This window comes from Microcebus murinus, chromosome 16 (genome assembly GCF_040939455.1).
Source record: "Microcebus murinus isolate Inina chromosome 16, M.murinus_Inina_mat1.0, whole genome shotgun sequence".
NCBI classification, from domain to species: domain Eukaryota; kingdom Metazoa; phylum Chordata; class Mammalia; order Primates; family Cheirogaleidae; genus Microcebus; species Microcebus murinus.
The window spans coordinates 26,887,809-26,914,548 of NC_134119.1; the positions used below are offsets into that span (position 1 = coordinate 26,887,809).

Here is a 26,740-nt window from a genome sequence, read left to right on the forward strand (position 1 = left end):
AGTAGCCAGCTCTTGACCACTTACTCAGCCAGCTGACAAGCTCTGCTCATGTGCTCAGAGCTCTTATTCAACCTTTCTACTCTTTCATTCTTTTTTTCTTTTTTGAGACAGAGTCTCACTCTGTTGCCTGGGCTAGAGTGCCATGGCGTTAGCCTAGTTCACAGCAACCTCAAACTCCTGGGCTCAAGCAATCCTGCTGCCTCAGCCTCCTGAGTAGCTGGGACTACAGGCATGTACCACCATGCTCGGCTAATTTTTTCTATATATTTTTAGGTGGCCAATTAATTTCTTTCTATTTTTAGTGGAGATGGAGTCTCGCTCTTGCTCAGGCTGGTTTTGATCTCCTGACCTTGAGCAATCCACCTGCCTTGGCCTCCCAGAGTGCTAGGTACTCTTTCATTCTTAAACATGACAGAATAAGCAAGGATCACTAGGCCAAGGTAAACAAAGAGGAAAAGAAAATGGCTGTAGAAAATAGGGATAATTCCAGAAAAACAAAAAAGGTACAAAAACAATGCAATTTGTTTTTTTAAAGAGATAGACTCTCACTCTGTTGTCCAGGCTTGAGTACAGTGGCACAATCATAATTCACTGCAGCCTCCCACTTCTGAGCTTAAGTGATCCTCCTGCCTCAGCTTCCCAAATAGCTAGGACTACAGGCATGCACCACCATGCCTGACTTTTTTGTTTTTATTTTTTGTAGATACAGGGTCTCATTATGGTGCCCAGGCTGGTGTTAAACTCCTGGCCTCAAGCAATGCTCCCACCTGGACCCCCTAAAGTGCTGGAATTACAAGTGTGAACAACCATACTCAGACTAAGTGATTCTGATTCCCGATCTAAAAGGATAATTATAATGTTTTTAGTTATTAAAAAATAAACTACTGTTATAGCTTGGAAGCAAAATGAAATGGGAAAGAATCTGACATTAGCTTTATTTTGTGAGAACACTAACTTACCTGGCTGACAAAAAGCCTCTTCACAGTTCTGGTTTTATTTCTCTTACTTTAGTTATTTGAACTGCATCATCCATCACCACTCATTGGAATTCCATAAATATCTCTTTTTAGTTGTGTCACCTGCAACCAAAGGAAAAATATCTTTAGAAATACAAAGCAGCCCTATTTAAAAACCACAGATTATTCTGGGGAAGGGAGTATACCCTAATGAGATGTTTCAGGAAGGTGTACTTAAAACTCCAAAAGCTTTAGAACAAAGCATCATCTTATAGTTCAGATCACCGAAAAACTCATGAGAAACTAATTCAATAAGGAATTAGATCTTTCCAGTGGAAGCAGGATGGAACACTCCTCCATGTCTTACAACTTGCGCTATGCCACTTACTGCACAAGTGTTTATGTACCATTTGGCCTCTTCCTAGGAGACATTTGGCAATGTCTTAAGATAGTTTTGATCATCACAACTAAGAACAGAGGGCTGTCGGACAGTTCTACGCCTTTCTAGAAAGAAAGAAAAAGAGAAAATTGTAAAATAAAAAAAAAAAGAACAGAGGGCTGCTGCCGGCCTGGGATACTGCCAAACATTTTACAAATCACAGGACAGTCCTCTATAACAAGGAATTATCGGGCCCCAAATGTCAACAGTGCCAAGGATGAAAAACTCTGCATTGGTCAAAGACCCACCCTCAGCCAGTGACTGCGCAACGTGGTGGTACAAGGACCAAGCCATTCCCCTCCACTTCACTCTAAGACATTGATTTTTCCTTTTTTTAAAAAAGTTTAGCTTATTCCTGAACTATCATAGTAAGGTTTAAAAGAAGAAGAAACCAGCAAATTTTAAAATGCATTAAATAAAGGCCCAGGCAGACCTGGCCCAAATTCCTTATTATGCACAAGTAATAATGATCATTATTCAGATCTTTCATAACTGCTGAATTCCTATTTTCTGGGTGCTTTTTCTGCTTAGATATTTGAGACAATCAACTTGTTTACATCTTGGAAGATGTGACAATACAGTGGCTGATTACCAATCACAGATAAACAGAACACATCAAAAAGCAGCAGCTCAACAAGGATCAGGATAAAAATAATAACAGCCTCCCTTTATTAAGCACTTATTGTGTGTCAGGCACCGTGTAAAACTGTGTAATGTATATTACTTAACATTACCTTCAAAATAATCATAGGAAATAGATATTTCACTTTGAAGATCTTATAGGTGAGAAAACTATGGCACAGAGTGGTTAAATAGTTTGTCCAAACAACTGGTAGGTGGCAAGACTGAAACTCAAACCTGGGCATATATGACTCCAAAATCTCTGCTCTCACTTGTTGGCTGAATAAAGCCTATAACCCATGTATGTCAACGGTTACCTGAGGAAAAAGGGCTTTCTCCAAAAGGAGCTGAATGGAAAGTTTCAAAGCCCCCTATTTGAAATATATCATAATGGTCACATATTTCTAAGTATGGTGTGTCACATATTTCTAAGTATGGTGTGTAATGTACACAGCCAATGAGTCAAATTACTGTTTGACTAAATGAATGAACAAACAAATGGGAAGAGCCAATTTGATGATATGGCAAACCCTTCCACCCCAAAGATGGGAAACAAAATCTTGTGGCAAATTAGAGACACTGCTATGGTTCTATTTCCTACTGTTAACAGAACCACTGCCAGGAAGCCTCATGCTTACTATAGCAACAACTAGTCTTGCTACTCACCAAGTTTCTGTCTTTTTGCTTCCTCAGGAAGCAGATAGGAAAATCAGGCTCCTGATCTACTTTTTAAAGAGGAGCTGCCACTTAAAAATAGAATTTAAGAAATGAATATATAGCCAGCCATAATAGCTCATGCTTGTAGTCCCAGCTACTTGGGTGGCTGAGGTAGGAAGATCACTTGAGCCCAGGAGTTAGAGGCCAGTATTTTATACTTTGGCTGACATTGTATATTAAACTCAACCTTCAAAGGACACAGTCTTATCTTTTTTTAATCTAGTAATATAGTGGTCTAGAAAATCTATTAAAACTCTCCAGCTATTAAAATCTAGAAATGCTGAATAAACACTAACATTCTTTGAAAAGCTTAGCTAAGTTCTCAAGAAAGTAGGGAACCAGCCTGGGCAATGTGGCAAGACCCCATCTCTAACTAGCTTACTAACTAACTAAATAAATAAATGAAAGAAAGTAAGCAGGGAAAACCACCAGTGCCATGAAATAAAAAGTGAACCAAAAACCAGAGCTAGACTTATGAGCTGACCCCTGTAATTGTTCCAGGAATATTTGTTAAGACATCTGAATAATCAAGGGAGGTGGAGGAAAGGAGACAGGAAACAGGAGAAAAGTAGGAAAGGCTCCTGAGAAACCTCATGAAGTGATTCTCAAAGGCCTACAGTCTCAATGAAAATAGATTAGAAAAAATCCACCTGCAAGAACAAGGAGTCAAGAAATCTTGTATGCCTCAGTTTGAACTATGAGTATGGGGAGGAAAATGCTCCCATTGAGAATCTGAAAGCATAGATACATGCTTTGTATGGGTTTGAGGTCTAAATTCACTCTATCATATGACCCAGGAACCTCGAGATGGGAAATTAATAAAATTGGCCCATGCTACTGATGTCCCTGGACATCTAGTAGACACAAAAGTAAAACTGCTGTGGAAAGGCAAGCCCTCAACACAAAATGCACAGGATTCAGAAAACAGAAGTCTTATAAAGACTGTAAGTGTGTTTAACAATTATTATGAGATAAAAGCATCAAAACCTTAAGAATTAAAACACTTTAACAAAAAGAAGAGAGCAGAAAAACCAAATGGAACTTCTAGAAATAAAAAGTAGTTGTTGTTGGGGGGAGGGGAGAAAAGGGCATTTATTGAAACCTTGAAATCTGTACCCCCATAATATGCCAAAATAAAAAAAAAGTAGTTGTTGAAATCTAGAAAGAATAAACTAGAAAATATATGTGAAGAATTTATCCAAAATGCTACACAGAGAAATAAAGAAACATTTGCTGATTTTTAAAATTAACTCAGAGCCAAAACTTATAAATGGCTGAATTCAAAAAACAAGACTACTTTGCATTCTCTCCTCCTGTAATCAAAATAAGCTCCTTTTGACAAACTAGGAATTATAAAACAGTTTTGTCAACCTGAAAAGAGCCACCTATGAAAAACTTAAAACTAATGTAATACTTAATGATGAAATACTGAATTCTCCTCTCTAAAACTAGGAACAACACGAGGACACCCACTTCTCATCCCTTTTATTTAACACTGTATTGACAGTCCTGGTCAGTGCAACAAGGCACAAAAAAGAAATAAAGAGGCATTCAGATTGGAAAAGAAATATTAAAACTATACTTACAAAGAATATGATCTTATAGATAGAAAACATTAAGATACCTACCAAAAAAGGCAGTAGAACTAAGTTGATCAAAGTAGCAGAATATAAGGTCGATCTAAACACACAAATATTAACTGTATCTCTGTATATCAACAATTAGCAGTTGGAAATTGAAATTTTTAAAAATACCATTTATAGGCCGGGCGCTGTGGCTCACGCCTGTAATCCTAGCTCTTGGGAGGCCGAGGCGGGCGGATTGCTCAAGGTCAGGAGTTCAAAACCAGCCTGAGCAAGAGCGAGACCCCGTCTCTACTATAAATAGAAAGAAATTAATTGGCCAACTGATATATATATAAAAAATTAGCCGGGCATGGTGGCGCATGCCTGTAGTCCCAGCTACTCGGGAGGCTGAGGCAGAAGGATCACTCGAGCCCAGGAGTTTGAGGTTGCTGTGAGCTAGGCTGACGCCACGGCACTCACTCTAGCCTGGACAACAAAGCGAGACTCTGTCTCAAAAAAAAAAAAAAAAAAAAAAAAAAAAAAAAAAAAAAAAAAAAAAAAAACATTTATAATAGGATAAAAAAAAACCAAATTACTTAGGGATAAATTTAACAACAGATGTACAAACATGTATGCTGAAAATTACAAAACACTGCAGAACTTAAAGAAGATTTAAATAAATGAAGAGATATAATTTGTTAATGGATCAAAAGACTCAATATTGTTAAGATGTCAATTTGTCCCAAAGTGATCTACAAATTTAACATAAACCCAGTAAAATTCTTGGCAGATTTTTTTGGGTAGAAATTGACAGGCTGCTTCTAAAATTTACACAGAAATGTAAAGAACTCAGAATAGCCAAAACAATTTTGATAAAGAAAGCTGGAAGGCTATCTGACAGCGAATAAGACGGTATGTTATGAGATTAAAGACAGATATATAAATCAAAAGAATAGAGAGTCCAGAAATAGAACCACGCATATATGAGCAACTGGTTTTCTGTAATACTAAGATGCCAAGGCAATTCAATGGGAACAATCTTTTCCACAAATAGTGCTAAACTGGAATACTCAAATGGAAAAAAATAAACTTTGACCCTTAACCTCATGCAGTACACAAAGATTAATTTAAAAGGCTATTGGAGATAAACACACAAGCTAAAAGTATAAGAACACATAAGAGAAACTCTTTGCAATCTTGAAATAGTGTATTAATTTTATATTACTGAAGAACAAATTACTACAAAGTTAGAGGTCAGATGCCCAGGCACAACATGGCTTCTCTCACAAGGATAAACTCAAGATGTATGCTAGACTGTGTTCTCATCTCAATTTTGAGATCCTCTTCCAAGTTCATACAGTTGTGGCAGAATTCAGTTCCTTGCAGTTTCGGGTCCCTATTTTTTTTGGCTACTTCTCAGCCATGGGCCATTCTCCTAGAGGCTACCTGCAATACTTGAGATGTGGCCTCCCTCTATCTTCAAAGCCAGCAATGGAAAATCTCCCTTTTGTCAAATCCTTCTCATGTTTCAAATCTGACTTCTCCTGACTTTGACTCCTCAATCCATATTTATAGGCTTCATATGATTAGATCAGGCTCGTCCTCACAATCTCCATTTTAATTAACTCAAGTCAACAGATGAGTAACTTAATTACATCTATAAAGCCCCCTTGGCCAGGTAGTGTAACAGGATCATTGCAGTAAAATCCCATCATATTCACAGGACCTGGCAACACTTACGGGAAGGAAATTATACAAAGATATAGGTCATCGGGGGACATTTGAGAATTCTGCCCACCACAGACAGACAAAGATTTCTTAGACTGGATACAAAAAACTTGAACCATTAGTGATAATTTAGACTTTGTCAAAATTACTTTTTGCTCTTTGACAGATACCACTGGGGCAAAAAAGAGAAAAGGCAAGCCACAGGCTGAAAGAGAATATCTGTAATACATATAAATGATTAATGAATTGTATCCAGAATATATAAAGGACCTTTACAACTCAAACATAAGATAATATTAACAAATAAAAATAATCCAACAAAAAATGGGCAAAAGATTCAAGGAGACACTTTACAAAAACAAATATACAAATGGCCAATGGGTACATAAACATCATTAGTCATTAGGAAAATGTAAATTAAAACCATAGTGAGACACCACTATACACCCTTTACAATGGCTAAAAATTAAAAGGCTGTCAATACTAAGTATTGGTGAGTACATGGAAGAACTGTAACTCCTGCATATTGCTGATGAGAATGCAGAGTATAAAACTCTAGAAAACAGTTTGGCCGGGTTCTTATATGTTAGCAGCTTTATTCATAAGAGAACCAAACTATAAATAACTTAAATGCTTATTGACATAAGGAAGATAAATCATAGGATAGTCATAGAATGGAATACTACTCAGAAAAAAGAAAAAAAAGGAATTAACTACTAGTAAACCTAACAGCAAGGATGACTATTAAAAATATGTTGAGAGTGGCCAGGCACGGTGGCTCACGCCTGTAATCCTAGCACTCTGGGAGGCTGAGGCGGGTGGATCGCTCAAGGTCAGGAGTTTGAAACCAGCCTGAGTGAGACCCCGTCTCTATTAAAAATAGAAAGAAACTAACTGACCAACTAAAAATATATATAGAAAAAATTAGCTGGGCATGGTGGCGCATGCTTGTAGTCCCAGCTCCTTGGGAGGCTGAGGCAGTAGGATCACTTGAGCCCAGGAGATTTGAGGTTGCTGTAAGCTAGGCTGACGCCACGGCACTCACTCTAGCCTGAGCAACAAAGTGAGACTCTGTCTCAAAAAAAAAAAAAAAAAAAAATATGCTGAAAGAATCCAGACAAGAGTACATACTATATGATTAGACAAATGCAATCTAGTCACTGAACGCAGATAAACAGTTGTGTGAGGCTCAAGAAGGGGGTGGAAGGGAATGACTGGGAAGGATATAGGGAACTTTTGAGGGCTAAGGAAATACTATATATCTTGATTGTGGGGATGGTTACTCAGGCATAAAAATTTGACAAAACTTATCCAATTGTACGTGGAAAATGAGCACATGTTATTGTAAGAAGATTATGCCTCAATAAAGCTCATTTTATATTTGATATCCTGAAGACATATGTGCAATCCAATTTTATTGTGTGGAACACAATCATTCATAATAAACCTTATACACAATGCAAAAGATGGAATGAAACAGAAGCTAATAGCTAATGAACTGCTGTTTAAAAGCCTGTGTATCAATGTAATGTACCACCATTAATAGAATAAAAGGGAAAAAACACATGATCGCCTCAATTAGTGCAAAAAAGCATTTGACAAAATCAAATACCCTTTCATCATAAAAATACTCAACAAATTAGGGAATTTCCTCAACATGATAAAGAACGTTATGAAAAACCCACAGCTATACTCAAGAGGGAATTGAATATAGCTCCTCCCACTGCCCCAAGATCAGGAACATGACAAGGATGCCTGCTTTTTCCACTTACATTCAACACTGTACTGGCAGTTCTAGCCACAGCAATTAGTCAAGAAAATACAAGGCATCCAAAGTGGAAAGAAAAGAAAAACAAGAACTATTTCTATTCACAGATAACAGGATCTTATACAGAAAAAATCCTAAAGAATCCACAAAAAAACTATTAGAGCTAATAAATAAATTCAGCAAAATTGTAAGATACAAGATCAACCCACAAAAAATAAATTTTAGGCCGGGCGCTGTGGCTCACGCCTGTAATCCTAGCTCTTGGGAGGCCGAGGCGGGCGGATTGCTCAAGGTCAGGAGTTCAAAACCAGCCTGAGCAAGAGCGAGACCCCGTCTCTACTATAAATAGAAAGAAATTAATTGGCCAACTGATATATATATAAAAAATTAGCCGGGCATGGTGGCGCATGCCTGTAGTCCCAGCTACTAGGGAGGCTGAGGCAGAAGGATCACTCAAGCCCAGGAGTTTGAGGTTGCTGTGAGCTAGGCTGACGCCACGGCACTCACTCTAGCCTGGACAACAAAGTGAGACTCTGTCTCAAAAAAAAAAAAAAAAAAAAAAAAAAAAAATAAATTTTGTTTCTATACACTATTTAATAATTCCAAAACTGAAGTTACGAAAACAATTTTGCTTAAAAGAGAACCACAGAATAAAATACTGAGGAATAAATTTAATCAAGGAAGTGTATGACCTGCACACTGAAAACTATGAAACACTGTTGAAAGAAATTAAAGACCTAAATAAATGGAAAATATCCTATGTTCATGGATTGAAACACTTAATATTATTAAAATGGCAATACTCTCCAAAGCAACCTACAGATTTAATGTAATTCCTACCAAAACCCTAACAACCTTTTTTTTTAAATGCAGAAACAGAAAAGCTGATCCTAAAATTTACATTGAATTGCAAGGGACCCTGAATAGCCAAAACAATTTAAAAAAGAATGAATTAGAGAACCCATACTTCCCGATCTCAAAACTTACTACAATGTAACAATAATCAAACCAGTTTGATAATGACATAACAAGAGATATATAGATCAATGGAATAGTAGTGAGAGTCCAGAAATAAACCCATACATCTATGGTCAACTAATTCTGGACAAGAGTGCTAAGACCATTCAATGAGGAAAGAATAAGCTCTTCAATAAATAGTGCTGGGACAACTGGATATCCATATGCCAAAGAATGAATCCTTGCCTCATACCATATATAAAAATTAACTCAAAGTAGATTAAAAATTTAAATATAAAAGCTAAAACTGTAAGATTCTTAGAAGAAAACATGGGTGTAAATCTTTGTGACCCTGAATTTAGAAATGGTTTCTTGAATATGACACTAAAAAGCATAAGCAACAAAGGAAAAATAAATAAACTGGACTTCATCAAAATTTTTAAAAAGTTTGTATCAAAGGACACTATCAAAAAGTGAAAAGACAACCTATGGAATGTAAGAAATATTTATAAATCACATATCTTATAAAGTCTAGTAATCAGAATATGTAATATTAAGAACTCTTATGATTCAACTACAAAAAAGATGCCCCCCTAATTAAAAAATAGGCAAAGGACTTTTCTCCAAAGAGGACATACAAAAGAAAATATACAAAAACACATGAAAAGATGTTCAACATGACTGATTCCAGAGCTGGGACAGGAAAAGTTTAAGAAAAGCTTGGATTATCCTGTTGTGCCAGAAAGTAAGGAGGGACATGATCAAAGAATGATAGGACATGCCAAAAGAATACAGAAGCCAGCTTCATGACATTTCCATTGGCCAAATCTGGGAAACCAGCATCTAAGTAACAAAGTATATTAATATATAATAACTTACCGAATAAAATAGGAATTCATAAGTCTATATTGATGTAAGTTAAATAAATGGAAAAAAAAAGGTTTTACTTACAAAGAAATGTCAATGAATGAATGTGGAAGGGATGATGATCATTTGGCAACCATCGTAGGAATAATCCAGAGAGAAATATCAATGGATGCTAACTAGTAGGTGAGAGTTTGATAAGGAATGAGATATATATACGGTCTCAAAGTACTCCTCCTTACAAAATATTTACCGATTACAAAAGGATAAAAAGAAAAATTTATGGTAGAAAAAACTGGCAGACTCAACCTTAATCAAATATTCAAGAATAACATCATAAAGGCCGGGCACGGTGGCTCACGCCTGTAATCCTAGCACTCTGGGAGGCCGAGGCGGGCGGATTGCTCAAGGTCAGGAGTTCAAAACCAGCCTGAGCAAGACCCCGTCTCTACCATAAAAATAGAAAGAAATTAATTGGCCAACTAATATATATAATATAAAAATCAGCCGGGCATGGTGGCTCGTGCCTGTAGTCCCAGCTACTCGGGAGGCTGAGGCAGGAGGATCGCTTGAGCCCAGGAGTTTGAGGTTGCTGTGAGCTAGGATGACGCCACGGCACTCACTCTAGCCTGGGCAAGAAAGCGAGACTCTGTCTCAAAAAAAAAAAGAATAACATCATAAGAAATGGAACACATGGATACTGTGTGGCACCTCACAATAGACTATAAAATATTCCTGACAAAATGCATAATCTGAATCTAAACATGAGGAAATATCAGGCCCACATTGAGGGTCATTCCTCAAAATAATCAGCCTATAATCTCTGAAAGCATAAAGGTGATCAAGTCAAACACAGACATGACAACTAAATGCAATGTGTGATTCTAAACTGGACCTGCTGCTATACAGGACATTTTGGGGGCAACTAGTAAAACGTGAATGGGGCCTGAGGATTAGTTGGTCCTACTGTATTGGTTAAACTTCTGATTTTAATAGGCATATTGTGGTTACATAGGACAATGTCCAAACAAAGATACACACTGAAGTTCAAACTGAGAAAGCAAAAACAAAAAAGATAGACACTAAAGTGTTCAAGGCCAATGGATGGGGCATCAAGTGAGCAACCTCCTCTCAAATGGTTCAGGGTGTAAAAAGGCTCTTTGTACTATTCTTGCAGTTTTTCTGTAAATTTAAAATTATTTCAAAATAAAGAGAACAAAATGCAGATACAACAAAAAAGCACATACTAATGTCCCGGTATTAATTTTACTAGCTTTTCTAATAGTTTATCTCATTTTCACAGATCTCTCAATAGAACTTTATGAATTTGGAAATGTTCTACGTATGCACTGCTCAATAAATACAGTAGCATACATGGCCATCATATTGGACAGTGTCAGTTAAGAGTATAGCAGTTTGGCCATAAAAGATTAAAGAGCTTTTTCATTAAAAATTAGTTTTAATACTAATTAGATTTTAACACAAATTAAGTTATTTTAGTTTTTCTATATTTGCTAATGGCCCAATGGCTCTGTATGTGTTTCAAAACTCCTATCTTCTAATTTCTTAATGAAATCTGAATACCTATTAGAGCACTATCTTTAGTTTGAGGGCAGTTTTTTTCTTTAAACTGACTTCCCTTCTAGTATACCATTCCTACTGAATCACATCCATGTCTTCTCTACTTTTTGAAATATGCCTTCCTAAAATTTGGAGGACATGTACATATATATCCAATATTCCCACCCATGTTCTTATGAAGTTAGATCCCATAGTCACTTTCTCCCATGCTTCTCATAATTCACACTTTACTTTTTACTCCCTCTCATACTCATCTTCCTCTAGTCAGAGCTGCTACAGTGTATATAATTGGTGCTACAAGTTTATTTCTGGCTATGCTCAGCATGATATCCTCCTGATCAGATCAGCTTATTTCAGGGCAAACATATTATTCCTTTTCCACATGAACTGTACTTAATTATTGCTTAGAAAATCATTTCAATATTTCAAGCCAAGAACTAAAAGTCAAAAGGCTTGTTTAATGACATCATCTATATAGACTGCAGGAAAAGAACAAGAGCATGCTTCATGCATACCATCAGAACAGGCATTTCAAATTCTACAACTTCTGATATGAATAAAAGTAGAATTCTCATCCTTCATGATTCACCTTGGTAATCTGCCTTGAGAGAATGCAGAATGACTCCCCTACCAGGTTCTCTATTGTTCATTCAGAACAAGAAAAAAAACTGGTTTGTATACAAAAGGCCCATGATGTTAACACCTATGCCAAATATCTTTAGAAACACTTAATAAAGCTAGGAAAATCTGGAATCCTATCAAAAGTAAAACTATTTTAAGGAAGAGTTTGATTTAGAAGATTCCTTCACCCTTGCTTCTGTTAATAAATGTTTAAAGCAATAAAAATGAAAAAAAGCAACTCAAAATCCCTAACATCAAAATTATTTATAAGATCTTAATGGAACCAACAAAGTTCCATATTCATTTGAAAAATCAAGCTCTAGACTTCAAAGTCAACATGGCATCAATGCAAGCAATGGCCATTATACTACATACACTACATTATATATTACAAAAGCTGGCTGAGTGTGGTGGCTTATGCCTGTAATCCCAGCACTTTGGGAGACCAAAGCAGGATCACTTGAGGTGAGGAGTTTGAGACCAACCTAGGCAACATACAAGACCTATCTCTACAAAAAATGAGAAAAATTAGCTAGGCATAGCAGTGTACCCCTGTAGTCCCAGCTACTTGGGACGCTGAGGCAGGAGGATTACTTGAGCCCAAGAGTTCAAGGCTGCAGTGAGCTATTATTACACCACTGTACTCCAGCCTGAGCAACAAAGCAGGACAGTCTCAATAATAATAATAATAAAGAATATACAAAAGCCAGGACTGGGGGAATCTGATGGGGCTGTACAATCCTAAACTACATGTGCTCTGCCTTCTGAAAAAGAGCAACACCTATAGTGTATCAGTGGCAGGAAAGGAACATGACTTATACCTTCTTTTCTACACCTCAGCTCAGGGATACAGAAAATTTAGGAACCAGAAAACCAAGCAATTTGAAAATTCACAAAAACATTTTTTTTCCTTTTTAAAAAATGATAATGTAATACCTGCTTTCAGTAAAAATCCCAAACAACACTAAAGTGTATTTATTAAAGTATAAAGTAAAAGTTTCCTATGTTTTCATTTGTCTTTTCTGCTTCAGTATTAGATGACCAGGTTATAGTTAATGACATTTGTATTTATTTGGTGAGTTGTCCTTTGCCCATTTACCTAATAGGGTATTAGCCTGCTTCTTCTTAGCGTTAGGTAAAAAGAATTCTTACTTTATACTAGGATGATAGTAACCTTTTCTTGACAACTGGTTACAAATTTTCCCTCCAATTCGCAGTTTATCTTTTAGTTTTGCTTATGGTATCTAAAAAGATATGCAGTCAAATTTTAAGTAACTTTTTCCTTCTTGGTTTCTGGCCTTCGTGTGATGCTTTACACTGAACAAGAGTGAGCAAACCATCTGTTTTTGTCAGGCCTGCAAGCAAAGAATGATTTTCACATTTTTAAGTGGTTGAGGAAAAAAAAGAATTTAGTGACATGAAAATTATATGAAATTCAAATTTCAATGTCCATAAATAATAAAGAACACAGCTGAACTCACTCATTCACGTACTGTCTGCGGCTAGCTTCAATGCTACAATGGCAGAGTAGAGTGACTACTTTTATATGTGACCATTCCACTGCTGCTCAGTACACCATAAATCACTATCACAAAGTTATAACTCAACAGTGTTTTTAGTGCCAAACGTGCATATTGCCATACTGTGACATTTTATTTTCTATTACCAGTGCATAACTATCACGTCAAAACAAAAAAAAGTATGCTGCGAATATCATGCTTTTAAGAGCACAGTGGAGGGTGTGGATTATTTTGTTATCAAGTCAGATGGGAAAGCATTTTATATGCAATGACCCATAGTCATCCTTCAGTATCTGTGGGAGGTTTGGTTCTAGGACCAACCTTGGATACCAAAATCCATGCATACTCAAGTCCCACAGCTGGCCTGCACAGGTTTCAAATCCAGTGAATGCTGCATTTTTTATCCAAGTTTGGTTGCGGATGCAGAACCTGCTGATGCAGAGGGCCAATTGTATTTATTGAAAAAAATTTGCATATAAGTGGACCAGCATAGTTCAAATCCATGTTACTCAAGGGTCAACTGTATAGCTGTGCTAAAAGAATTCAATATACATCAATACTACCAAACTATGCACTGATCACAATATTCCCAAGTCAAAGGAAAGCAATGGTCAGAAAAATTTGAAAATTTAAAGTGTCGTATCTCATTACAGTGGAGAGCAAGCCAGAGAGAGAGGGGAGGGAAGAAGGCAGGGAAAGAAAGAGAAAAGAAGAGAGGGAGGGAGGGAAGTTTCTAAGTGGCTCATTTGCTAGCAAAGCAAGAAGAGTAATTTTCTAATGGTGAGTTAATTAAGTCATGTTTGCAGCAGCTGAAGAAATGTATCCGGAAAAAACAAACTTGTTTAAGACTATCAGCCATTCAGCAAGACCAGCTGCTCTATAAGTTGAGAATACTGGGCATAAGATCAATAATCTATTTTTTAAAAGGCAACTGATTTCAAGTAGATTTCCTTCTCTTTTGATGAGCTGACAGATGTTACCAATACTGTTCAGCTATTGTTTATTCAAGGCTTCAATGCCAATTAAAATGACTGAAGAATTAGCTTCTATGAATGGTCAAATGCAGGTGAGAAACTGAGAAAATAATAATTCAGTACAACCTGAAGTGGAATCTGTTAAGATGTGTTACAACTGATAATGGTAAAAATATGTGTGGAATAGAAAAAGGCTTAGTTGGATAATTTACAAAGCTTGTGAAGATGTAAAGGTAGTGGCTGGGCATGGTAGCTCATGCCTGTAATCCTAGCATTCTGGGAGGCCGAGGCAGGAGGATCACTTGAGCTCAGCAGTTCAAGACCAGCCTCAGCAAGAGTGAGATCCCATCTCTACCAAAAAAAAAAAAAAAAAAATGAGCCAGGTGTGGTGGCGAACATCTGCAGTTCCAGCTACTTGGAAGGCTGAGGCAGGAGGATCACTTGAGCCCATGAGTTTGAGGTTGCAATGAGCTATGATGATGCCACTGCACTCTACTTGGGGTGATAGAGTGAGACTCTGTCTAAAAAAAAAAGAAACAAATGTAAGGTGGTTGGTTATTCATCAACAGGTATTCTGTTGATAAGCCCAGGAGTTTAAGGTTGCTGTGATCTAGCTTGACACCTCAGCACTCTAGCCTGGGCAACAGAGCAACACTCTGTCTCAAAAAAAAAAAGGAGGACAATTGTGGAGCTTCTACCTAACCTTCAATTGGAAGTAATTAACCTACAATGTGATGATATACTAAAAGATAAATATTGTAAGAAAAAACTAATATAATTCTATAAATGTTTCCCAAGCAATTAATATGCTCAGTTAAAATCAAATGCTTGTGGGCTGATATCAACATTCGGCGGTGCCCCTGTATGAAGACATTTCAAAGATGAAATCTGTACAATCTCATTACAGATCAGCATTAATAGATGAATACTTGCAATTGATTTCTATTACATCTTTTTCTATTTTGAGACAGGACCTCGCTATGTTGCTCAAACTGGTCTTGAACTCCTGGGCTCAAACAATCTTCCTGTCTCAGTCTCCAAATCTCAGTTTTGGATTATAGGTGTGTGCCAACACTCCTGGCTCTCTTGCAATCAATTTTGAGGATTATCTATTTGTTGAATAGGAAATACTAGCTCTGAACCCCAATTAAGCAAAATGCTATCACTCCAAAAAAGATTTATATTCTTCTCATTTGTATACCTATATTACAAAAAATTATATTCAATTATTATTTTGAATTCCATCAATAAGAAATTTGTAGAAATGTGTTTTCTCTCTTGTTATACCAGTATCTATATATCATATCCTTGATTTTACTTCTTGGCCTGAAAAATCTAAAATATTTACTATCTGGCCCTTTACAGAAAGGCCAAATGATTCCTGTTTTGGATAAAGGTTTTTTTCAGCCTAAGCATATAAAAGTATCTCCTCCTCTATTTCCTTCTGGCATTGGTAAAAACTTAACCAACACAAATGGCTGGTTGGTTACATGAAAAGGTACACTAAATCATAAACTAAAAAAATATATACTTAACTCAAATATCTGATTTTTACTTTAAAAAGTATGCATACTCATCTGCCAGTATTTTGGTAGAAAGTTAAGGCCTCTTCTTCAAGTACAGATCTGCTAATTAATGTCACATGTTCTTTCTTACATAGATCATATTCATAATACACATTTGTGATTTCAAATTTCAATTTCTTTAAAGTGGAACAAGAACCCAGACAACTGTGAGACAGTTGTCTCATATATACAACTGTGAATGTATAACCTTTAATAAGAATTTTATGACTCATCCCCACAATCTTTTAAAATGTTCATGCCCATAACTAATAAGACAATAATTTGGAGAAAGAAGGGATTTGTATTTATCCAATCAATTCAAGATCTTCAACTTAATTTTTCTAAAAACAACTATTTTTGCACTCATATTTCAGTAGTGTCTTAGTCTGTTCTAAGGGAAGTGGGTATTTTATAAAGAAAAGAGGTTTATTTGCTCACAGTTCTGTAGGCTACACAAGAAGGATGGTGCCAGTATCTGTTTCTTGTGAGGGCCTCAGGAAGCTTTTACTCCTGGCAGAAGGCAAAAGGGGAGCAGATTTCACATGGGGAGAGGAAGGAAACAAAGTGGGGGAGGTACCAGACTCTTTTAAACAATCAGCTCTCCCAGGAACTCACTCTTCACCAAGGGGACAGCACCAAGTCATTCATGAGGGACCTGCCTTCATGACCCAAACACCTCCCACCAGGCCCCACTTCCAACACTGATCATCAAATTTCAATATGAGATTTGAGGAGAACAAACATCCAAACTCTATATCAGTTTATATAATATTTAGTTAGATTTAAAAGTTACAGTAATAAATATAAATGGCATAAACAGATTTGGAACAAACATACTGACCCCTGTAAGTATAAAACTCAACTAGTAAGATCAGAAAACAGTGTGTACTAGAGACTAGCCTACAAGGCATGAGTGTTCAGCTTTCCTTAGGAATCATTCAGTACATTCTAGAGAAAGACTAGAGTGTGGTTATTTCAGTAATTTGGTCTGTATACTCTATATACTCTGGTGATTATTTAAGTATAGTCTAACTCAGGAATCTTCATGTATTTTTTCCCCCTCAAACAGCTCACTGTTGTAGGACCATTTATTACTAGTCAGTCCTTTTCTCCCTGGTATTTAAATGCCATTTTCATCATATTCTAAATTCCCATACATATCCAGGTCTGTTGCTGGACTTTCTATGGTTACTTATTTGTCTATTTGAACACAAATGCTAAACTGTTCTAAATACCTTTAAACTTTGGATATATTTTACTATCTGGAAGATCAAGTGTCACATATCCTTCCCCTTTCTACTACCTACCAATTATTATTTTTCAAAATCTTCTCAAATTGAACATATTCTTCTAAATAAACTGTGCAATTTATCATGTTCTCAAAAAGGTTCACCCCATTTGATCTGTATAAATATCAGAATAATTTGGGAAACACTGACACTGACATCTGTACAGTATCTTTACATTTTATTTTATTTTATTTCATTTTTTTAAGACAGAGTCTCACTCTGTTGCCCCAGCTAGAGTGCTATGGCATCAGCCTAGCTCACAGCAACCTCAAACTTCTGGGCTCAAGCGATCCTTCTGCCTCAGCCTCCCGAGTAGCTGAGACTACAGGCATGCGCCACCAAGCCCGGCTAATTTTTTCTTTTTTTGGTAGAGATGGGGTCTCGCACTTGCTCAGGCTGGTCTCGAACTCCTGAGCTCAAAGGATCCACATGTCTCGGCCTCCCAGAGTGCTAGGATTATAGGTGTGAGCCACCATGCCTGGCCATACATTTTATATTTTTTAAAAAATCCTTCAGTAACACTTTATAGTTTTTTTTATATTAGTCTTACATATTTCTTATTAATTTGTGCTCTCCCTTCTTTATCTCTGTATCATTTAAAAATTTTTAAAATTTTGCTAGTGTAGTACTTGTAAAGAATTAAGTTTTTTAAGAATAGGTCATCCTGGCCAGGCTCAGTGGCTCATGCCTGTAATCCTAGCACTCTAGGAGGCCAAGGCAGGAGGATCACTTGAGCTCAGGATGGATTTCAAGACCAGCCTGAGCAAAAGTGAAACACCGCCTCTACTAAAAATACAGAAGATTCGCTGGGAATGGTGGCACACACCTGTAGTCCCAGCTACTCAGGAGGCTAAGGGAGGATTGCTTGAGCCCAGGAGTTGGAGGTTGCTATGAGGTAGGCTAACTCCATGGCGCTCTAGCCCACTCTGGCTCAGGCAACAGGGCCAGACCCTGTCTCAAAAAAAAAAAAAAAAAAAAAAAAAAAGGTCATCCTTACCTCTTAACCCTCCTCCACCCACACCCTCCCAAAACAGGAAGCTACTGAGGAAAAAGGTGTTTTATTCATCTTTGTAATACCTAGCATGTAATGATCAATCAATGTTCACCGAACTGATAGATACCCAAGTCATGGAAACCTAATACTAAATCTTTAAAAGGGATAGGAAAACAGATGGTTTATTCATTTGGGGTAAGGAAGAGCTTCCTAACTTCTCTACCACCCTTATTGACCTAAAAAAGGGTATATATGTCACAAATACTTTCCTTCCTTTAAAGGTCTTTCACAAATGAATTCAGTACAAACCTTCTCTGAATTTATTTTTCAGCCTTTACAACCTCATCAATAATTCTATTTCTTCCATATAAATGGAATAGCCAACATTTGCTACGTATTTCCTATAAGTTATGCATATTACACAACTTAGCTCATTTATTCCACACCACAACCCCATGAAATAGCTGCTGTTACAGGTTGAGGATCCCTTATCTAAAAGCTTGGGACCAAAAGTGGTTCCAATTTCAGATTTTCTGGAGGACTTTGGAATATTTGCATTGTACTTACTTACCAATTGAGCACCCTTAACCCAAAATTCCAAAATATGAACTGCTCCAATGAGCATTTCCTTTGAGCATCATATTGGCTTTCAAAAAGTTTCAGATTTTGGATTTTCAGATTAGGGATGCTTAAACTGTATTATCCCTCATTTTGCAGATGAAGAAACTGGGGCACACAGAAGTTAAGCAATTTGCTCAAGAGTACATATCTAACAGGTAGCACAGATGGGATTTTAACCCCGGCAATCTAGTTTCAAAATCCACAAAATATTTTAAAGAACACATTATTTCATGTTTTCATTTTATTAGTAGAGTGGCTTTCATGAGTCAGGTGAAATCCTTCATTGAAACCCTTAGTTGTGCTCACTGTGCTAAATAAAGCTCAGCACATATTATAACTTAACATTCTGAACTCTTTTAAAAAAAACACCCTCAGGCCGGGTGCGGTGGCTCACGCCTGTAATCCTAGCTCTCTGGGAGGCCGAGGCGGGCGGATCGCTCGAGGTCGGGAGTTCGAAACCAGCCTGAGCAAGAGCGAGACCCCGTCTCTACTATAAATAGAAAGAAACTAATTGGCCAACTAATATATATAGAAAAAATTAGCCGGGCATGGTGGCTCATGCCTGTAGTCCCAGCTACTTGGGAGGCTGAGACAGAAGGATCGCTTGAGCCCAGGAGTTTGAGGTTGCTGTGAGCTAGGCTGACGCCACGGCACTCACTCTAGCCTAGGCAACAAAGCAAGACTCTGTCTCAAAAAAAAAACAAAAAAAAAACAAAAAAAAAACACCCTCAAGTTATAATTAGGAATGTTTTTAAATATTCTAAAAAAGGACTAAACATTAATTGTTCTATATTTTACAGGTCCTTCTGTTTAAATTAGACATAAACCCCTTTAAATCACTGCAGTTTTGTTTAACAACCTGTTAATACTTAACTGAATCACTTAAATCTATTCAACAGCGTTCCTAACCCCCCTCTAGGATGACTTGGAATCAGTTGGCAACAATCTTCCCAAAATGTATTATTAAAGAATCTCATGCTTTTAAAGGAAAGAATCAGACCAGTGCTGGCAGCTGCCAAGAATGAGTTTACTGCCTGGTTTCCATGACTGCATCAATCTGAGACCAGCATAAGAAAGAAGATGTATCCTTGGAAACCAACTCTTTGCTTCCCTCAATTAAGAAAGGGAGAAAAAAAGAGAGAAAGCTTCAGAATAATTTAACTTGTGTTGAATGCGCCCATTACACATGATAATCATGGGCAAAAGTCCTGTCCTAATCAATGTTGTCAGAAAAGGCATGTGGTACTTAGTAGAAAACCTCAAATTGGTTTTACTGAGAGTATTTTATGATTTGTACACAATATTTTGGTTTCAATCTTTAAAAGAATCACAATAGAAGCTGTACCAATAAGAACTTTATGAATAATATCTAACTGGGAACAATATTTAGTGCCACTTAGTATCTTTACTGTTCAACTGAGTGCTAACACCTGAATTCCTCACATACATCCTGTATGCTCTAGAAGTACCCTTTGTTTTAAATGTTGTATATTGTAAAATTTCAAAATGGAAGATTTTTCCAAATTAGGGAGAAGATTCAATATATTTATGAAAATACTTAAACTTCATAAGGTATAGGTCCATTCATCTCAACTACATTTCTAAGGCAATGAAGTGCAAGTGAGTTCAAAATAAAATGTATTAAGTACAGCCTCCCAGGTTTTCTTAAACAAGGACTCATACCACCCCTCCTTCCCTAGAGCTATAAATATACTTCCTGTCATCAATAGCAACTGGCTGGAGCAACCTCTCTGTTCAAAAGAACTAAAAATACATTATTGTACATATCCTCCCTTCTGCTACCCACCCACCATTACAAGAGGAACTGACAGAGGGAAACGCAAAGCTGTGTAAAGTTCAGCTGAGAGCAGTGCAGAGACTGTAATTTTCCTTAAAAAAAAAAAAATTAGGGTAGCTCCAACTGAATGATGTCTAGAAGGTATTAATCAGGGTTGGAGTGAATTTTTCAAATTTTTGAGAAGCTGTTCTTGATCACAATTTTATTTTGTATATCATTAGCTGTTATTTGGGGATTGGTATTATTTAATTAAGCTATGGTAATGGAAATTTGTGCATAAGGCTGCAAAGTGAGGACTCTCTGTATATTAAAAATGGCTCATGGTTTTTGAGGGGGTACTCAGCCAGCTCATTCAGTGGGGCTGGGGCCAGGAAGATGGCCCTCATGGACAGGAGACTGTTACCTACAGGGAAGTAGTGTAAAAGGATAGTAACAGCCAGATCTATCTATCTTTCCTTTCTTGTTTTCCTTCCGTCCTCTAGAGACAGGGTCTCACTCTATCACCCAGGCTGGAGTATAGTGGCATCATCAAAGCTCACTGTAAACTTAAACTCCCAAACTTAAGTGATCCTCCCTCCTTAGCCTCCTGAATAGCTGGGACTATAAGCAAGCACCACAAGGTCCAGCTAATTTTATTTTTTTACTTTTTGCCTCAAGCAATCCTATCTCAGCCTCCCAAACTGCTGGGATTTTAGGCTTAAACCACCACACCTGGCTGAAAGCCAGATTTTTTGAAGTCAAAGAAGAGAGATACAAATACAGAAAAGAAAAAAAACTAGAAAAAAACCCTATGGGTGTTTAGAATTAGGAGTATCAGAAAGAAATCATGGCTTTCAATATTTATAAGCATACATAGACATTTGTGTAAATTTATATATATATATATATATGTATGTATATGTATATACAGACATACACACATATCTGCATAATCTTTCCTGATATTTTGTAATTGATGCTTTGGCATCCTGAAAGCATAAGTCAAACTAATGGCCAACATTGTTTTCATACTCTCACCATCCCTGTGTTTCTGAGAGTATGCAAAAGTCATGTTACAAACCCTCCAACCACAGACATCCACATCTGTGTTTTGCTTTTTGCCCAATAGGGGATGTCCCCACCTGACAATTTCCTACCATTATAGTAAAAAAGATCTCACTCATACCTTCCTCTGGTGGCTCCTTCTGCCTCCTGACTCACCCTGGAGCTTTTCCATATGGTCCTGCAAAGTATGTTGTGCCTCCTGCTTCTGCAGAACCGTGAATGATAAACTTTCAATGGTATTGCTCTCTCCATGTCATCATTCGTACCTCTAAATTAAATCCCAGTACAATTTAAAACAATATCCTAGTTCTGTCCTTGGATAGAGCCTAAGAGCAATGACACCTTAGCAGCAAGGAACACATCTGGTACCCAGATCTTATTTTCTAAACACATTCACTAATAATAGGAACCAAAGTTCCTTGATAAAATGGTTGATTCCAGGACTGAGGCTGAAAAGTATAAGAATGAGCGTGGAATATCTTGTTGTGCCAAAAAGAAAAAAAATTTTTTTTAAAAAGTGATCAAAGAATGATGGGAACATGAAGAAAAGCACAGAGGAGCCAGCTTGAAAGAGTTCCCACTGACCAAATCTAGGACAATTCTAACATCAAAATAAATGAAAAATGAATAAAATAGGAATCAATGAGTCCATGCTGATATACTTAAAAGATTTTTAAAAAATAGGGAGAGAAAGCTTTTCCTTACAGTGAAATGCTACACGATGAATTCAGAAGGAATGGTGAAATTTTTTAAATATACCATCTGGCAACCACTATATTAACATTTGATAATTGACTTGGGTACAAATCATCCATGGATGCTAAAACTAGTAGATAAAAATCTGAAGAGAAATGGGCTATTTATGTAGTTTCAAAGTATCAACTCACAAAATGTGTAATATTAACTAATAAGTACAAAATATTTTTGAACTGACTTTACAGAAACTTGTGAGACAACATCTTAACCAAATTATAAAACTGAACATAACCAGTAATGGGACAAATTGACTTGTGCCTCCTGATATGATGCAGTGAGAAGAACACAATATCATGTCTGTGGTATTCCTGCCAAAAATGCATAACCTAAATCTATTCATGAGGAAACATCAGACTAACCCAAATTGAGGAACATTGTACAAAGTAATTGACCTACTCTTCAAAAATGTCAAGATCACTGAAAACAAGGAAAAGACTGAGAAACTATTTCAGGTTGAAAGAGACTGAAAAGGCATGCCAACTAAATGCAAGGTCTAATCCTGAATGGTCCCTGAATCGGAAATAAAGGAGAGAAAGGGAAGAGGTTTTTCTGTTTTTGTTCTTTTGAGGGGATTTTGCAGGTTTTTGTTGTTATTGTTTTTTATTTGCTACAAAGGACATAATTGTGAAATCAGTGAAATTTCAGTGGGGTCTGTGAATTAGATGGTCGTAGTATATCAATATTTATTTCCTGATTTTTAATGGGTGTGCTATAGATATACAGGAGAATGCCCTTGTTTTTAGGAAATACATACTGATTTAGAGATAATGGGGCATTATGTCTGCAACTTATTTCTCAAATGATTCAGAAAAATTATACAGATGCATGAATAAAGTGAGAAAGAGAAGACAATTGTGGTAAAATATCAAGAACTGTGGGTTGGGCGCAGTGGCTCACACCTGTTAATCCTAGCTCTCTGGGAGGCTGAGGTGGGAGGATAGCTCAAGGATAGGAGTTCGAAATCAACCTGAGCAAAAGTGAGACCCCGTCTCTACTAAAAATAGAAAGAAATTAATTGGCCAACTAAAATATATAGAAAAAATTAGCCGGGCATGGTGGCACATGCCTGTAGTCCCAGCTACTTAGGAGGTTGAGGTAGGAGGATCGCTTAAGCTCAGGAGTGTGAGGTTGCTGTGAGTTAGGCTGACGCCATGGCACGCTAGCTGGGGCAACAGAGTGAGACTGTCTCAAAAAAAAAAAAAAAAAAAAAAAAAAGAACTGTGGAATGTGGGTGTGTGGGTAAAAGATACACTAGGCCAAACAGACAGTAAATACTAATAATTTCCAAAGCCCTGAAAGCATATAATTTTAACCACAATTCAAAGTTAATCTATAAACCCATTACAAAAAGATAACTAGAAAAATCCCATATTTGAAAATTAAAAGACATAATTATAAACACCCATGGATCAAAGAAGAAAATCACATGGATATCAGAAAATAGTCTGATTATTGAAAAATCTACCTAACCAAAATATCAGTAATCTAACTCCAACATATATGATAAAAAAGATCCCATACAGCATTACCAAGTTGTGCTCAATGTTAAAAACTAAAAGGTTAATGAAAGGTAGTTACCAGGGGTTTAGGGGGAGGGAGAAAAGGGGAGTTATTATTTAATGGGTACAAGGTCTCAGTTTGGGATGATGAAAAAGTTCTTTAGACTGATGGTAGTGATGGGAGCACAACTATGTGAACATACATTGACCTGTACACTTAAAAATAATTAAAATGCTAAATTTTATGTTATATATATTTTATCACAATAAAAAATAGGTAAGCTTAAAATAGCATTTTCTCAAAAATTACTGCTTACTGTAACACATATTGACAATTTTTTTAAAAATCATATAAATATACAGAAAAGGCATGAGATATAATTCAACATCCATTCATAAAAAAAAAAAATCTTAATAGACAGGAATGGAGAGGGGGAACTTCCTTAATCTGATAAATGTTGTCTACAGCCAAATTGCCCTAAAATTCACAGGGATGGATTCAACAGACTTCTGTCATATTGATAGCATTGCATGAAATATAAAACCTTGCACATTTCTTTTAAAATTCTGTCACAATTATTTGAAATATAAAAGACAGAAAAATAAGTTATCTCCTCTATGTTGATAAATATTGTTTTGATGTCAAGAAGAGGAAAACGTTTCTTCTAAGTTACCATTAGAAAAACGTCTTAAGATCAACACTTTTAAAATCAAAACCATCATTGTGGGCAGGAAGTTAATATCTAACAGTTTTCTTTAAATAGCACAATTCTGTTTGCTAGAGTTATCTCTCCCAAGAGTTGTCCTGTTGGATTCACCCAGAAATTATGCCGTTTGAAAGTAGGCATTTCATAGGCACATTACTGACATCTTTCTTTAGCTATGATGAATAAGTAGGTATACTTGAACTCTGTGCTTTTTTTCCGACTGAATCCATTCAAATCATGCTCTATTCAATCGGAAAGAAGGATGGAACCTGATCTATTCATTCATTGTGCATTGAAGCAACTGAACCTCTTTTCTGCGGTCCTGGCTGTAGCTGCTCCATGAAGAGCTTGAGTGGCCACCCAATCAAGGGAATATTGTTTGTATGTATTTATTTTTAAATTTCTTCTACTTTTTATAGAGAAGGGGTCTCACTATGTTGCCCAGGTTGGTCTCGAACTCCTAGCCTCAAGCAATTCTCCCATTTCAGCCTCCCAAAGCACTGGGATTATAGGCATGAGCCACTGCACCACCCAAGGAATAATGTCTTTAGCTTCTATTTCCAAAGTAAGTTTTGTCATTAATCAGCAACTGTACTCATAATTTCAACATTTCTTTTTCTAATTCTTAACAAATTCATATTTGGGCATAGTAACAGTCTCTGCTTGGAATGAGCAATGCTCTAACAAGATCTACAAGAAAATCACTACTCTAGTTTTTCAAATTTGAGAGATACAGATTTCTTTTAAAGGGACATAGATCCCTTTTAAATTAACAAAATTCTTACACACTTTCAATGCTAAGTTAAATTTTTTGTAATGAATACATATAAACATAGAACTATGCTGTCATAACTTAAAGAACCAAAACAAATTTACAAATGAAATATAAAAAATATAAAACTAATGAAATTAAAATTAGCAACATTAATAATAGATTCAATGCTGAAATTAAATCACCCCCCACATGAGTAGAGTACTAACTACAACAACAGTTTTGTTTTTTTAAAGTTTGACATGCCTAACACATATGCCACCAGTTTTTCCCATTTCAAACAACTGCAAAGCCTTTATTCCTAGAGTATGCCCAATGGTACTTGGCCTTCCACTAGTCCTACAAACCATTTATTCATTTCTTACAAATAAAGTATATAGCTAATGGTCCAAAACATACATGCAAACATAAGCACTAAAATCATGTCACAATACTGTTATAAGGTGAGTAGCCATCTATATGCTTATATGTCAGATTATCAAAAAATTTTTTTTAAAAATTAGGGTGGGCAGAGTGGCTCATGCCTGTAATAACAGCACTTTGGGAGGCCAAGGCAGGAGGATCTCTTAAGGCCAGAAGTTTGAGACCAGCCTGGACAATACAACAAGACCTTGTCTCTATAAAAAAATAAAAAGAAATTAGCCAGGTGTGGTGGTATGTGTCTGTAGTTCCAGCTACTGGGAAGACTGTGTCAGGAGGATCACTGGAGCCCAGGAATTTGAGGTTACAATGAACTACAGTGGGGCCACTGCACCCCAGCCTGGGTGGGGTGCAGAGCGAGATCCTGTCTCTATTTAAAAAAAGGAAAAAAAAAATTATCACACAATACCTCTTTTAAGAGGAAAAGGCCTCAAACCATCGCACCCAGGAAAGACTATGTTTTTCACAATTTTATAATGGTTATTGCTTGCAAGTCAAGTGAAATCTTTTGGCACTTCCTTGCTTTGGCTAGTATAACTTTAGACCTCACTATATAGTGTTTTTAAAGTAAACTCATTCTCACTAACGTTGATTCTTCGCTGAGGCCAAAGTAAAGAAAAATAAAGAGAGAAAGAAAGAAAAAGAAAAACGGAAAAAAAAAAAAAAAGTAAAAGCATAGGATCTAATGGGCTACACTCATTGTATTAACAGTCTCACACTATGTATTACTATTAGGCCCTTACTTTCCTTTTACTCTGACTTCTTATTTTATTTTTTTTTTTATCTTTTTCCAACAAAGCCTCCAGATATACTGACTTCTTTACAAATATATTTATATGTTTACATTTTATTTGTTCTTACTGAGTAGGCAATCAAGTACATGTTATAAAATTCAAAGAATACAAAAGAGAATACACTGAATAGAAGACCTTCTTTCTACCGGCCATCCAGTTACCCTCCCCCA

The 26,740-nt window shown here is 36.5% G+C and overlaps 1 protein-coding gene and 1 long non-coding RNA gene across 3 annotated transcripts in view; one reads left to right on the top strand and one right to left on the bottom strand.

Annotated features, from left to right (window-relative positions):
• The window catches only part of LOC142876876 (uncharacterized), a 105,068-nt gene extending 85,685 nt beyond the window's left edge, over positions 1-19,383 (top strand). Inside the window, exon 2 of the long non-coding RNA XR_012923716.1 lies at positions 19,206-19,383. This is a non-coding gene — a long non-coding RNA (uncharacterized LOC142876876). The remainder of the gene's footprint in view (positions 1-19,205) is intronic.
• PTPRA (protein tyrosine phosphatase receptor type A) overlaps positions 1-26,740 on the bottom strand; it is a 134,729-nt gene that overhangs the window by 88,252 nt on the left and 19,737 nt on the right. For both annotated transcript variants that reach the window (XM_012754914.2, XM_012754913.2), the window contains exon 2: positions 960-1,079. The gene's annotated coding sequence lies outside the window, so the exon portion shown is untranslated. The remainder of the gene's footprint in view (positions 1-959; positions 1,080-26,740) is intronic.